Source organism: Euprymna scolopes, chromosome 14 (genome assembly GCF_053919585.1).
Source record: "Euprymna scolopes isolate OS-2025 chromosome 14, ASM5391958v1, whole genome shotgun sequence".
Classification (NCBI taxonomy): Eukaryota; Metazoa; Mollusca; class Cephalopoda; order Sepiida; family Sepiolidae; genus Euprymna; species Euprymna scolopes.
Window position 1 is genome coordinate 10,236,884 of NC_136495.1, and position 16,525 is coordinate 10,253,408.

Sequence of the window (16,525 nt, forward strand, 5' to 3'; positions counted from 1 at the left end):
CTGGTATCATGGTCTGAGATAACTTAATATGTATCAAATAAATAACTAATACACCAAATCATATTAATATAAATGAGAATGAATCAGCACAATACGACGTTTACAGCCGACGTCATTTTTGTTATTGCATTAGTTTCCTCGATTTGTTAAGAATCCGTCATTTACAGAATGACCACTAAAATATTGACAGGCTTCTTGAGTAAACATAGTGCAACAATACCTACGGAATTCGAACGTGACACATATTTGTTTTCACTTCGTTAGCATCGTTGGCGATGTTATTACCCTATAAACATGTTAACGTAAACAACAAATAAAATATAACTTACATCAAATAAACACAAGGTAAAATGTGTATATAAAGCTGTGATTGATAGCTCAACACGAATATTTTTTCTCGTTCGGGCCAGCTTTTCGGCTGTATTTCGATAGAAATTTCCAGTATTTTTTTTAACACAGTGATCACCACTTATCAAGGCCCGGAAGTCACTCATGGATAAGGGTTATTGCAAGTACATTACGTTAGTGTGGAGATTTGATGAAGTGTTTACTTAAGGGGGCGGTTCATTAGGAATTTGTTAACATTGGACTTGAAGATATCCAACTTGTAGTCCGGTGGGAAGCAGACAGACGGAACAGAGTTCTACAGGCGTGCAGTACTAGGAAAGAAGCTTTGTTCATGGATTCCGCGTTTTGATTTAGGCACAGATATAGAGTGGGGGAAATATTTCACAGTGGATTCAGCTAGACGGGTGATTTCGTGAAAGATTGGCGAGGTGGGACAGAGATTGGAGTTCAGACGAGCACCTGCCATGGAAATAACGATAAAACAAGGATAGGCTCGCAACGTCTCTTCTGTGGGAGAGAGGTTGCAGGGTAGAGAAAAGGGCATCCCCCACTAAGCCACGAAGTCTATTTTGTACACTGTCAAGGCAGGATAGGCTGTTGTTAGCAGCTCCTGCCCAGATATGGCAACAGTATTCCATCCTTGGACGTACTTGGCGTATTATAATGAGAAATATTCAATCAACAGTATTAAAATATAAACTATCTTAACCAAGAAGCAATATGTTGTTACTGTTGTCTTGGTGACTTTCTTGCTTATCTCTTCTCGCAAATTATGTTGCTAATGACGATGTCTGATATTCAGTGTCCATATGGATTTGCTTGTCATTGGCCACGATCGATTGCATATAAAGCGGTTTGATCAAATAGAACTTTCTTTTTTTTTCTGAAAAGTATGATCCCTGAAGGGATTACATCACCCCTTCCACACCTTTAAGTTAAGATATATCCTTGTCATCAATCTCTTTTCCTTTATGCCGATCAAATCCAGAGCTTAGCTATCGGTTTGATATTCAGCAACCATTAATTATGTGGTTATCTGATAGCCGGTTTGTGGATAAAAAAAATCGTTGATTAAGATATCTGTTGAAAACCAATAACAATAAATACAAGATTTATTATAACCCGTTACTGAATTAATCACTATTTTTTATTTTAAGATATGGGCGTGAATCTGCCTGAGTTTGTCGGTCTGTTATAATTACGATTAAAATTGTACCTTCATTTTTTAGATATTATTGCCTGGATCGTATGTTATGTCCTAATGTATCTTTGTAACACTTATAGCACAAATTGCATCTGGTGCGATTGATCAAATAGATGTCTATTAAAAATAGTATAAAGCGAAAGGTATCGATTAAAATTCTATTAAAGAGAAACATTACTGCTTAGCGAACACGATTATACACCCACACACGCACACACACACACACATATATATATGTGTGTGTATATATAATGTGCGTATTTTAAATTTTTAATTAAAGAAAAGAATAATAGAAACAAAAGTCACACTATTTATAGATTAATCATATCTTCGCAAAAATGCTCAATATTCAGTAATTAAAAATTTGGAAAATTATGATTTGTGAATATGTATAATTTATAAAACAAGGAACGCAAGATAAAGGGGGTTATTTCCTTATTCAACGGAGATAAATAATATAGGCATATTTCTGCAAAGGAGAAGAGTAGAAATGTTAGCAAAACACTTCATATAACTTAGCTGGTTAGGGCAAATTTTAAATCTTGAAATCTGTATGGATGTGATGTTCGAAGTATTGTAAAGAAATATATACCGATTCAGAAAAGGATATCAAAATTATCGAAGACGTAGTTAGACACTAAAAAATTCGAACCAATGAAACTAGGTGACAATTGGTAAAATGCGTAAACTCATTGCTACAACGTACTTCCTTCGAACTGAGAATATTAAGATTGTATAAATGTAGAGTTTTTTCGGTATTTGATCGAAGGTTTTAAGGAAAATCTGTAAGTGCCGAATGATTTTGGTTAAATTTGTGAAATATGTTCAATATTAGAAAATAAATTTATTACTTTTTGTAAAATTAATGGCTTTGAACCCTGGTTTAGCGGTTATATCGCGAGTGATTTTGTTTAACAAGCATTTCCTCTTTAGTTTATTTCATTGTTTAATTAACAAAAATATTGTAAATCTAAATTTGCATAATTTCACATACGGCTAATCGTATACAATTTATAGAAAAAAAACAAAATAAAGGGTCATAAATTTCGTAGCATCTTCCCGTTTGCTCTTTTTAATACTAGTTTTTTTCTAAACATAGGGTTGTTTAGTTGACGAGTATCATATTGAGGATTTTCTTGTTATGTCTGACACAATAATGCTAAGAATTTAAGCTTAAAAAATGGCTTTCTTTTTTATTTGCCAACGTAGCTGGTCTAATATGTCTCAACAGTTTTCAACTAGGTTCATATCCGGGGACTTAATTTTCCATGGAAGTTTATTGATTCGATTATTTTTCAACCAATATTGTATCTCTCTAGTAGAATTATAGAGTGCTCTGTTTTCTATAAATAGGGAGTTAATTGATTCATGTTACTACTGGAGAATATTAGTAGGACTCTTCATGTTGAGGAATTTCTGGATATGTCTGACGCTAATGTAATGATAACTATTCAAGTTTAGAAGATAGTTTTCTTTTCTTTTTTTTTTCGAAAGTAGCTGATCAAATATGCCCCGAATTGGTTTCAATTATGTTCATATCCAGGGTATTAGTTGGCCATAGAAGCGTATTAATCCAATTTTAATTCGACCAATGTCGTGTTGCTCTAGCGAAGCGACAGTTAGTTCCGTTCCGCATAAATAAGGAGTGAAGTTGCTTCGTTTTCGCACTTAGGAAATTTGGTAAAAGTCCTTCGTGTAATATTGACACACCCTTAGCAGAATTGATGAGAGTCCCTATAACTATAGCCCTCAACTGTCGGGAAATGATGTAAATCGAGCAATATCAAATAAAATTACATTGAGCCAAAAGGTCAAATGTCTTTCTCAAATATCACGAATCTTATCTTTTCTGCGCTTGATATTGGTAGGGTTAAGAAGAGTTTTTTTTTCTCGCAGCTCTACCGTATGAGCTTAGCTTGTGACGCTACTTGACAGCTATTCCGGGACTGACACAAGCTTGTGTTGCAATGTCAGTGGCTTTAACCTGAAGATTCTCTTTAACATTTCAGTCACAAGATGCAAGTTCCGTCAGAGGCTATGGAAGTGATTTGAATAAAGTTTGGTACTTTCCTTGTCCACTCATTAAAATTGTATGTTGCTTCTATTAACAGTAGAAAGATTTTCTGCTTTTGTGCGTTAGCTAGGACAACCTTTAAGTTGACCAACGATTTGTCTTTGCAGAAATTCTAATAAATCTTATACTGCTTTTGCCTCAATGTTGCTATATGCAATTTTAATAAGATACTCTAAGTTATTTTAGCTCTAGTCTTGTATGTAAATATAAAAGGGCATACATTAATCTGGGGAAAATAATTATCTGAGGCAATATTCGTTTTAGTCCTATATGTATCTATCTATCTATCTATCTATCTATCTATCAATCTCTCTCTCTCTCTATATATATATGCATAGATCATCGTATAACGATTAGATCACTGTCTGACTTACGTAAAGAACATTGAAAATTAAAATGTTTAAATCAAACGTTATTTCATGCGGTTAACGGTAGCCGAATGGATACGGTCTTTGCTAATCGAGCCAGCGATGGCTCGTGTTGCCTACTTCGAATCTGTCGGCTGGTGTTAATCGTGACACCCTGCACTGTAGATTCCCGTAAGGATTAAACACTAGTGTCTATGTGCATAGAATTATTATAGTATAAAAAAGTATTATTATGTATATATGTGTGTATATATATAAATATATATAAATATACATATATATATTTGCATATATATATATATATACAATATTTATTACGACAGTATATATATATATATATACATACAATATTTATTACGACAGTATATATATGTATATGTATATATATAATATATATAAATATATATATATATATATATATATATATACATACATACATATTTAAAGGTCATACCAGTAGTTTCATTGCGGTGAGTCAGCCATAAGAGGTTTGAAAGAGTCAGCGCAAATTCATCAGCGACATTGAAAAACTGAAAGAATGCAAAGTTAATAAACAGAGAAAAAACGTTATACACACACATGTATATATATATATACACACACACACACACACATATATATATATATATATATATATATATATATATATATATATATATATATATATATATATATATATAGTCATCCACATACAGAATGGTTTCGGTGTATCACAGCTCATATATATAAGAGAGAGATTATATCAGGCAAATGTAGACTTTTATACAATATCTTGTCCGGAAACAATGGATACAATAAACAACCCTTATTTTCCTATTTTCTTGATTTTCAAAAAGTAGGAATTTTTCTGGGAAAATTAATTTGCAATATCAATGTGGAAAATGAGAAGTAAATAGTTACATAGCATTTAAGTTAAAAAACTTTGAAAAATTATTATGTTTCAAATATGTAAATAGGTACTATAATTGTGTCTATGAATCCATATGTATCATTGTTCGAATATATTTCAAATAATAAACAGAATTTTCAACTTTTTTCTATTTCATGTAGATTTAATTTCTCACGAAATGCAATAAATATTGTTTTCTACGTATAAATCTATTCAGCTAATACATAGTTCGCTAGATCTTTTCTTGAAGTAGCATTTCTCTTTAATTCCTTACATGAGATTGCTTACTGTGATATCGGGAGTGATTTCTATTAACACATGACTATATTATAGTATATTGTATACTGCTGGCATAGAGTAAGGTTTAGTATTTTTCTGAGCATGCGTTCAACATGAACTGACCTATGTAGTGTACAAACATTAAATACTGAAATAATTTTATATTTAATCCTAAGGTAGTAATCCTTTATAAAAAAATTAAAAACTTCCCGTGTAAAACATTGATGTTTCTCTAATTCTATCTTGTTGGAGCAACACACCAACATTGAAAATACATAATGGATGTTTTGATTATTTATTGAAGTATATATTCATAATAATTATGTATAGTACACAGGAAATTACATCCCATTTTGGTATCACACTATCACACTAACATTGGACAAACCGACTTTCTCTAAACATTTTTTTATTATTAAAATTATCAATGGTAGTACGAAAGTACTCATCAACACGATTCGTGACTCCCTTTCCTAAATTTCTTGTCTCAACTAAGCCCGAGGAACTGATTTTCATTGCATATGGTTACTGTTGAGAATACTAAAGGGAAGATAATATGTGACCTGGAAATTGGCAACATAATGGCTATCATCTGACTAATGCATGATACATGACCGGGCAATATTCCGAATGGGAACGTGCATGGTACTGACCAGGTTAACGTTGATCAACATGAGCCGATGTATTAACGTGACTACGCCGTATCAAATGTTACAATATATAACAGGTTTCACTCGCATTCAAAGTTATTAGCGTTATAGATATACCGGCATATATTACTAAACAATATTGTAGTAGACCTTGAGATTAGGATTCTGTTATATGTTATACATACAAGAATGCATATTTGTGATAAAACTTGCGTGAGTAAACGTTTCCATGCATTCCACCTTTAGATTAGAATGCCGTTTTACTTTATATACATTGAATTCTGAGACCTAGTTTCTAAGAACGTAAGAATAAAAAATAAACAAGATGTCTAATCCTCTTTAGACAGACAGGCTTACGGTGATGATTTTTGTGTTTAACTTTATTTCTTTTAAGCGAATGTCTCAAGTCAGCAACAGAGTGAAACAAGATGGAAGAATATTGTTGAATCATTTTTTTCCAGACTTTTTCTCAATTTTATTATTTTTTATATGTAAAAAAATACATCAACACAGAATGAAAAGCTGTAACATGTTGTTTGTGGTGGTTTTATAAAGTCTGAGACACCATCAAATACTATCATATTCTATAATAAAAGGTGTTGTTTTTTTGAATAACAGACATGATCGTAATTTGCGCCGCGTTAAAAGATACACAAAATAATTGGTGTTGTAAACTCATCTTAGTATAGATATTCAAGTAAGTAAAATAAATTCACATCCTTACTATTTAAAAGAGATTTGCATATACGTTATAATTCTGCCTTTAAATAACCTTTTCATATATATATATATGTATATATATGTATATATATATATATATATATATATATATATGTGTGTGTGTGTGTGCGTGTGTGTGTGTATTTAACCATAGTCTTTCGGATGACATTCAGTGGTAGATCTGATGGTAGCTATATTCGCCACCAAACTACAGGGGGTTGTCCAACATTAGGTGCTTCACTGCAAATACAAAAGTACTCACCAACACGATTCGTGACTTGCTCTATGAAGATGACTGTGATCTGGTGGCTCATACGGGAGCTGATATGCAGCATCTTGTGGATACCTTTGCTGTTGCCTGCATCGCCTTTGGGCTGACTATCAGCATGCCATCCTATAAACAATGAATTTATGTCTATGGTTCGAAGATAGCGGGTGCCACTAAGATGGTATACTTGGGTAGAATACTAAGTATGACCGGTGCTCTGGATGACGAGGTATTGTTACGGATCAGCAATGTAAGTGATGCTTTTGGAAAGTTGGACAAGCATTTGTGGAGCTGTAACGGAATCTCGCTAGCAACAAAGAACATGGTATATGCCGCATGCATTCTCTCTGCTATTCTCTATGCCCCTGAGACTTGGACAACATACAGGAAGCATTTGAGACGTTTCTAGGGGTTTAACCCGACGTGCTCTCGGCGAATGTTAGGGGTGTAATAACAAGTGTATGTCAGTGATGGTAGACAATTGAACTGATACAATGGCTAAGCATTGATGCTCTTATTATCAAACATAAACTGAGATGGAGTGGACATGTAGTAAGGATGTCAGACAACCGACTTCCCAAACAACTGCTTCATGTCGAGCTTGCCGAGGGAAGGCGTCTGACTCAAAAGCCTAAAATGAGGTTCAAGGATTGTTTGAGGTGCACCTAGAAAGAATGTGAGATGGATGAGAAAACCTGGGAGTCTTGGTTTGGACCTTAGAGAGTGGAGAAGTGCTTGCCGAGGAAGTGTGGGCAAGTGAGACTGATCGAACCCAGTATGAAAGACTGAAACGTGATATTCGGAAAGAGAATGGGCAAGAGGCAGTTGATGAGCAGGGGCGCTCAATTGGTCTAGAGTGTAATGTGTACGGATGATTATGTCAGAGCAGAACTGGGCTGATAAGCCATCAGACTGCTCATGAGTGCAATGGGCCACAAATCAGTCTTGTGTTGCCAGATCTAACTTGTGTCAACTGCGAGTGGACGTGCAAAACAGCAGGTGGTTTGAAACGGCATTTGAATGTTCATAGAAGTGACCATCAAGCACGTGCTGTTAATGGCGCTCGTATGTGCACCATGTGTGCCATAGAATGCTAGAGTGGTTTTATAAGCATTGATATACAAACTATTGGCCCGTTCCACAGCTAATATCCTCACTGTAATCTCTGAACGTATATACCATTCATTGGACAAAGAGGGGGAAAGCAGAGCAGTAGCTCTAGATATATCTAAGGCTTTTGAAAGAGTATGGCACAAGTCCCTCCTCAGGAAAATTAAATCATACTGTATCACTGGTAGATTACTTAGCATAATTGCATCCTTCTTAGACAAGAGAAAAATCCAGGTTTTCCTCGACGGTCGAACATCTAAACAGTGTGATATGCGCGGCAGTACCTCAGGGGTCTATTCTTGGACCTCTATTGTTCCTGATATTTATTAATGACCTCCTCGACAAAACTGCCTCTGAGTTGGGTATATGTGCTGATGACACTATACTCTATAACAGGCATGACAGGAAAACAAATGAACACACATCTAAAGAAATGGCAAAAACATTACAGGATGACCTCCAATCTGCAGTGGAATGGGGACATAAATGGATGGTCATATTCAATGCCGCCAAGACTAAACCGGTTTTCTTCAATAATTACAAGAAACCTTCTCTGCCACAAATAACAATGGCCAGTGACTCCCTGTCTGAGAGTACATCTTTCAAACTGCTTGGCCTAACGTTCACAGGAAACATGAGCTGGAACAATTATATTGAAAACATTGCCAGGGCCGCTGCGAAAAAGGTAGGCTCTCTCTACCATGCTAGAAAACTACTGATACCTGAAAGTATCCTGTACCTCTATAAGGCCACCATTCGCCCATGTATGGGGTATTGTTGTCACATTTGGGCTGATGCATCTGCTACTAGTCTCTCGCTCCTAGACAAGGTTAAAAAAAGAGTCGCCAATCTGATAGGCCCTGAACTGGCATCTAAGCTTCAGCCTCTGTCCACTCGACGAAACGTTGCATCCCTCTGCTTGTTCTACAAGTATGTTAACGGTGAATGCTCTGACGAACTGCAGACACTTGTGCCCCCAGGACGTAGACACCCTCGACAAACCCGACAGGCAGCTAAATCCCACCCCCACACAGTAGAGATCCCTAGATGTAAAAGATCTTTCTACTCCAGTAGTTTTTCCCCAGAACCGCTAGACTCTGGAATTCCATTCCAGGTTCCTGCTTCCCTAACTGTACTGACATGCAGAAGTTCAAGTGCAACGTGAACCGACATCTTGCTGCCCAAATCCCTACATAGTGACCCAGTAGTTGATGCCCCTGATAGTAGCCCCCTACACCAAAGTGGCAATGTGCCTTGTTTGGGGTGAAAATATAATTAAAAAAATAAAAAATAAAAAGTAGTATTCACTGCTAGTTCAATAATGCCTACTGCAACGTCTATGATAATAGTTTACATTTAATTGTGTTTGATCTTAATTAGTTCTGCTTCTAGACAACCACCAAAATCTGAACTCGTAAACACAGAAAGAGGTAAAATCTATTACATAATAAAAGAAAATATATAATAAAGTGGTTTAGAACGGTCCATGTTAATTGACACATGTATTGAAATGTGTATATTCTATTATATAAAATTGTAGTGTTCTGCATGAAAACGATTTACTTTTTGTGTGATATAAATCGTGGGGGTATTATTATTATAAAACAATTAATTAGCCCCCTGTAATTAGATACAAAAAGCAAGCCTCTTACAGAATTAGAACCTGTATATTAGAATTTAAAGTCTCTAAACTAGGCATGCGATAAAAAACAAATCCTGTCTTCAACGCATTCTTCACTTTCAAATAATGCATATTTAAAACAGATTCTGCGTAATAATTAAATTGTTGTCTAGTAATCTATAAATATAAAAGGAATAATGTATGTGTATGTATGTATGTATGTCTGTATGTATGTTCGCTTTTTGTGTATGCCCGCAAAAGGCTTTTTTCGTCGGCCTTCTTGATCAGCTCGCTCCTTCTTAAAACAGTTTATATCGCATCTAAATCATAATAACTACGACTTAACAACGGGAGTCGCGTGTGTATTCAATTTTCTCGACTTTTACCAGCTCGCCGCTTCTTTGAAAAGCGAATGATCTATCTTGCAGCGCAAAACTAAGTTAGACATCACGCCACTTACTCGCACCTGTTTATTTCGCTTTATATATCTTCACTTAACAGGCTAATCAGTTCCTCTCCCCTCGTGGTCGAGATGGTTAGGTTTCTTGCTTTTTTCTCCTTTCGTTTCCACCTTCGCGTCAAGGCTTCGGGGTTCAATCCTACCTACTAAAACTTTTTTTCTTTTACCTGGTAAGTAAACCTTTTTTAAACACACGCACCTCTAAACACCCGGGCAACGCCGGGTACCCCCCCCTAGTAATAATATAAAAATATTATAATTTTTTATAGCTTTAAGTTTATACTGAGAAAATATCAAATATTCTCTCCGTCGAAAGTAAATATCTCATAACGCGGTTTTCTATATTTAAAACACAAGCATAAAAGTGCAATATAACATTTGATGCGAATATTTTAAAATAACGCTTTTTGCAGGAACAATACAGCTTTATCTATTCTCTAAAGTGTTTGTATGTTTTAATTCCATGTTATCTACGTTGACCACGTATTTTATTGCATATTGTCCAAATTATTAATATGTTCTAATTATAGTATAGTGCTGCAGGAATTTTACATGTATTATATTGTTTTGCTGATACCGTCTATGTTTCATATGGACCTATTAAACACCGTGCTTGTTGTTATGTATAACACGGTTCGCCATTAATAATCGCGTTATGTGCTACTTGCAATGTATATACGCATAAATATTCTTATTTTTTTAATTAAGAAAGAGGGTAATAATGGGTGTATAAAAAAATGAAATAACGGAAGCAGCTCCTAAGCAGGCCAATACATCTCCATCATAGTAGGGGCTACCACACCGTGATGTTATCAAAACTATGGTATTTGCAAATCCGACACATTACAGTTGTCCAATAAGGGACAAATATTTCACCTCGGAGCATTACTGTTGCAACCTGCTTACTTTCTTTCGATGATGAAAATGCTCTGTTCAAGTTAGTAAACGAGGCAAAAAATACTGGGCTTCTCGTCGTCTTGTCTGCCAAGCCAGCTAAACGTTGCATTCAGATTGCGAAGAGCAAAGAGCATTACATTTCTTATATATCGTTCTGTCTAAAAACGCACCCCTCTAATACTTCCCTCCTTCATCAAAAAACTGCTACAGTCTGATGCCGAGGTGGTTTGTCTTAATCTAAAGCGTGACCCCTAGAATCTAGATTGCTCAAAAATTGGCTACTTGAGTTATATAAGGTGTATCGGATATTCCCTAAGAATACCGTAAAAAGCTTCGTTGTTTCTCTTTTGACTGCCGGCGATTATGCGAGTATTTCATTTTGACTTACAATCTTAATAATTATTATGATAAACATTAGGATCTATTATTACTTATAAAGACCTTTATGCAAACTAAAAAAAAAATATTTCGCTCACGTTCGGATTGAACGTTTTTCTAAGTCAGTACCCACGGGCCTTGACATAGAATTTCAAGCGAGGTAATAAATACACGAACAACATAACAATTACAATTTATTTATAACTCATTGTGTGCCTCTGTACTGTCCTCTGTGTAAATATCTGCCATTATGTTCCTACATTCAGAAGTCATCACGAATGTGGTGTTATTTTATAAATAAATTGAGTTAAATTGAAAAGTGATTTTGTGTAAATTTTAGAGTAGTACATTCCTTCTGTGCTTTGCAAACAAATAATGAACTAAAGGTAACAGTGCTGCTTTTCTGCATTTATATTCGCTATTTTATTGAATTTTCTCTTAAAAAAAAACATCACCGATATCGATACAAATGTTCAGCTTTTTTGCTATCGGTATCGCGCATAACACTACCGTTTTATATGACTAATCGATACCCAAGACAAACAAAAATGACCTCATGCAGACTAGATCATCCTAACACTTCAATATACTAATGTCTATGTACATGTCCGATTCAGTAAGGAAAAAATAAACTGCGACAACTAGCTAATATTTGAGTATGGATTTAATGCAAACAATGTATCAGAATTATTGCCATGCGAATTGAGTTACACTGAAACAAAATTAGATATAATATTAAATTATTATTATGGTTACTACCGGATATGCAGTGTAAACAATAACGTGATCGCGCGCAACACATTAAGTCAACTGTCGACTGCAAAATTAACAAGTCTGGAATCAGGCAGATTAAAAATTCTCACTCATGATCTTGTTCAAATTAAAAGGTTTCCAAGCAAGAATGCGTTGCATTAATTTAATTCATTATCTTTCCTATTTTACTTTTTCCTAAATATAAAGTCAGTTTGTTGCATTGCCATTTTTCTCGTCATTAAATATCTAATCGATACAAAAGTATGTTTGTTTTTTTTTAATTATCAAATTATTGTATATTTTAAAATTCTTTTTATAATAAACTAATACTTTAAAATCATCGTTCCTAGATTTACAGAAATGTACACCTGTATATACAGAGATATTCATCAACAAAGAAACAGTTTCCTTGTATCTTCAGTGCAGCTATACAAGCACCTATCCCAGAATAGTAATGACACTTACAGCTACCTAATGATAGTAATTATTAGGGCTATGACAAAAACATATTCATTTCCTTGTTTTGATTCTCGGGTGTATATCTATTGATATATGTTTTTATGTATGGATATGCCCATTGAAATATGTTTTCATCGGTTTATTGATTGTGTCGGTGTTAGATATATACTCGGGAATCAAAACAACGAAAAGGATATCCTGCTGTCATAGCCCTATTAATTATGCACTTAATCAAAACCCACCCCCACAATCATATATTAAATGTCTTCGTATAAACAATGACGGACACTGTTATGATTATTTATTCTATTTGTTTATGTACAAAGCGTTGTACAGCATTACGCAAATATATAGCAATCTATATAATTCAATGGAAATTGCTGTATTGAAAACTAGAGGATTATATTTGAATCAACAGACAAACTGTTTCGCGTTTCGTTGTACGATATCCTTTCAGTGCGGCTAAAATATCATCCACATAATACTTGCATGATATTATAATGTGTTGACAGATAAGGTACTTTGCTATAAGTTAAAAAAATATGTAAAAACATCGATCAAAAATGCAAATAAAATGTTTCTATATACAGATAAATCATATCACCGGTAATCAGTAAATAGTCATCATAGCTCGGTATGTAGGATTATCTCAGCTAGTCTCAAATAGTGGCAAAGACTGAAGGGCGAATATATTTAGTACTTTATGCGGAAATGCTATTGTGATTACAGGGCTAGAATGATTGCATCCACTATATGTTAGATAAATGTGTTAATGTACACGCCCATATAAATCAACCTGGATTTAGAATATATGACATATTTTCTCTCCTAAAAATTTGAAAATGGTTTTGAACCTTTTTAATCCTTGTATTTGAATTATTCTTGCCTAATAATAAGATTGAAACGGTTTGGACATCATAGTGAGGTATTACTGTATTTACATAAAGAATAAAAAATATATAAATTGCTGTCTTTGATTGAGCACTATCAACGACCTTTTTCGGAATTCAATTACTCTTAATTTTTGGATATATTCTACCTGGAATATATATATATATATATATATATATATATATATATATATATATATATATATATATATATATATATATATATATATATATATATATATAAAACATGTGTACCTGTATATACACATGTATTAGATACATGAAGATGAAACTGCATAATTTTCTCCACTATTATATCCATTGTTTCTTTAATTTGAATCAATCAGTTACAGCTGTACATTGCTGTGCCGCTACAAACCTAATGTCTTTTATATGTCATCATATTCCTCCTTGTGTTAGAGAAAGATGAACACAAAATAACCATTATGAGAAAGCCTTAAAGACTTTTTAGGACTGATCATTTATTAACTATTTAATGTAAGATGCAAAACATTAGTAATATTTGCAATTTGGAAATAAAAAGTGGGACAGAATGCATAAGCTTTGTTTGTGCGTGTGTGTTTTTTTATTTACAAATAACGAATCTGCATTTCATGGAATTTAGTATTTTATCTTCTATATCATCTTATTTTACAATGCTAAACACTTATACATCTCCTGGAAAGGTATATATTTCTTTGGAATACTTGCATTTATAAATAATAATATTAAAATAAACAAAACAGATATAAAACTGCTTTTAGTTGCATAATTAAAAAGTGTTCGTTTTCGATATATCATTGTATTGTAGTAATTATTAGATAATATTTTACCGTAATAATGATTATGAACGTGTATTTCTTGCAATAACAAACTTCTTTATGTGACTTTACTTTTTAGATCTTAACATAAACAAGAATCTTCGACTTTGCTGGGACTGAATAAGAATCATTGTCATATCAGTATTATTAAGAAGGTTGAATGATGTATTCAATATGTGTGTTATGAACGATACTATTTAATTTAGAATAACCGAATTTTCTTAATGGGGAGTAAATCTTCGAAGCGGTTAGATGTAGATTATGTACACCTCACACCATTGTATGTGCTAGTTACACAGGGGTGAATAATTTGATTCTTCACCCATTATACGTCAATCACACAAATAATTAGTGGGATATTTGTCAGGACGAATTCAGACAAGAAGCTATGTTTCGCAGCCCGGAACAGTGACTTCTATGATGAACAAAGTAATTAAAAAACAGTAACGAACAAAGAGTATAATAGTACACAGTAATCAAGTAATTAAACGAACTGAATCGGAAAGAGTACAGGTTGAAAAACAACAGCAATAAATACATTTAACTGATGAAAAACCTGTCTGCAATATTCAAAGTAATCTCCGAAAGATGCTGTTCACATCCGGAAAATGTGTGTATGTTTCTATATAAGAACAAAACCATTTAACAGTACAAACATTACGCACAAACTTTCTGAATTAAAAAAAAAATGGCGCAATAAATTTCAGAATAAACAGCCTGTTATAGAGTCTCCAGAGCCAGACGGAGCTGTACAAATATCAATACATGTAGCATTTCAACATATACTCAGGAGAAAATATTAATGTTTTATCCTACCAGTTATTACATATTTATACTGTGTGTTTGGCATGCTAGTTAGAGTTGTTTCTTTTGCATTACATAATTTTGAATAATAGCCTTATATTACAAGAGAAATCAGAGATATATCCTTTTAGCTATATGTTTAAAAATACGGCAGATTTGGATTTTATTATTGGGTAGAAATCAAGCATTTAAGATGGAAAACACCGAAATAAGACCAAGTATTCTATGTTTATCACAGCGATGTTTCTGTTTCTTTCTAGTTTTTTTTAAACCTTAAATGAAGTCTTTAACTCCCAGAATATTACGATGTGAAGCAAATGTATTTTAACATCATTTTTTGATAAAACGCACTGAAAATAGATCATTGTCAGACAGATTTATAACACCTACTATTTCCATCACGCGATTGAACTTTAATTTAAAAAAAAAAAAATGTTTGTGTTTTGCCTCGACTGGTATATATTTCTACTATATTCATGTAAATTATTAATAGAAACAGCAATACATCCTTATCATCTGTATGCTTACCTTCGTAACTTAGTAAATAATTAAATGCGAAATCATTCAGGTACACTTTAATACAAAAACAATAAACAGAAAGGAGAACAGTAACATTGCTGAACATGAGTATCTAATGTTATTTCAAGCATTTTATTTTGGATATTAATGCTAAAACACACCTTACTAAGTGCCATCAATTAGTTTCTGAAGGTTTTTGTACAGGCATTTCATGGACAGTACACACTTTAAAGTATAGTCCCTTCCAAAAGATTCTCCTCCAACCACAATGACATAGTTGTGCCATTCTAAGATATTTTGGAAAGTCCTCTAGTGTAAGCGTGTCAATGTTCCCCATCACAGCCTCTTTTATCTCCTTATTTGTCTCATGATGACAACCTCTACGGTTTTCCTGGAGCTTAAGAAAGAATAACAAAGCACAGGGAGCAACGACTTGGAATATCATGAAAGCGAGGAATTGTTTTGATGCATATCATAAATTGTTTGTGACAAGGATGGAGTTACGAACTGGTGCATTCGCGCAAATCTTCCGAATCTCAATAATCTTGTTTACAGTTCCCACACTAACATCAAACTATGCACTTATCGTCTTTATAAATAAACACGGTCATTATTCATGAAATTCTTTATTTTACCATTAATCACCTATTGTGTTCTGACTTTGTTACTCCTTGCACACCTCTCACCATGACGCAATGACTCTCTGCATTACTTGAATTTCTTATGTTGCTCAAAAACTGGAGGTCGGTCATGCAAGCAGTCAGACGAATTTTATACGTATCTATGGCATTTGAAAAATATGAAATAGAATTTTCTTGCAAATCGTTTTTCAAAAGTGTCTTCACGCCCAGATTTCATTTGTAAACTTCACGAGCTGTGAAAATCAGGATTTAGTTGTGTGTATCCCAAATACTGCTGTAAGTGTTCATTTGAACTTGAAATCAGAAAATGTGGTCAGTTAATAAAATAGATAGCAATAACATACTGAATTTTCAAGCGTCTAAGACAATTTA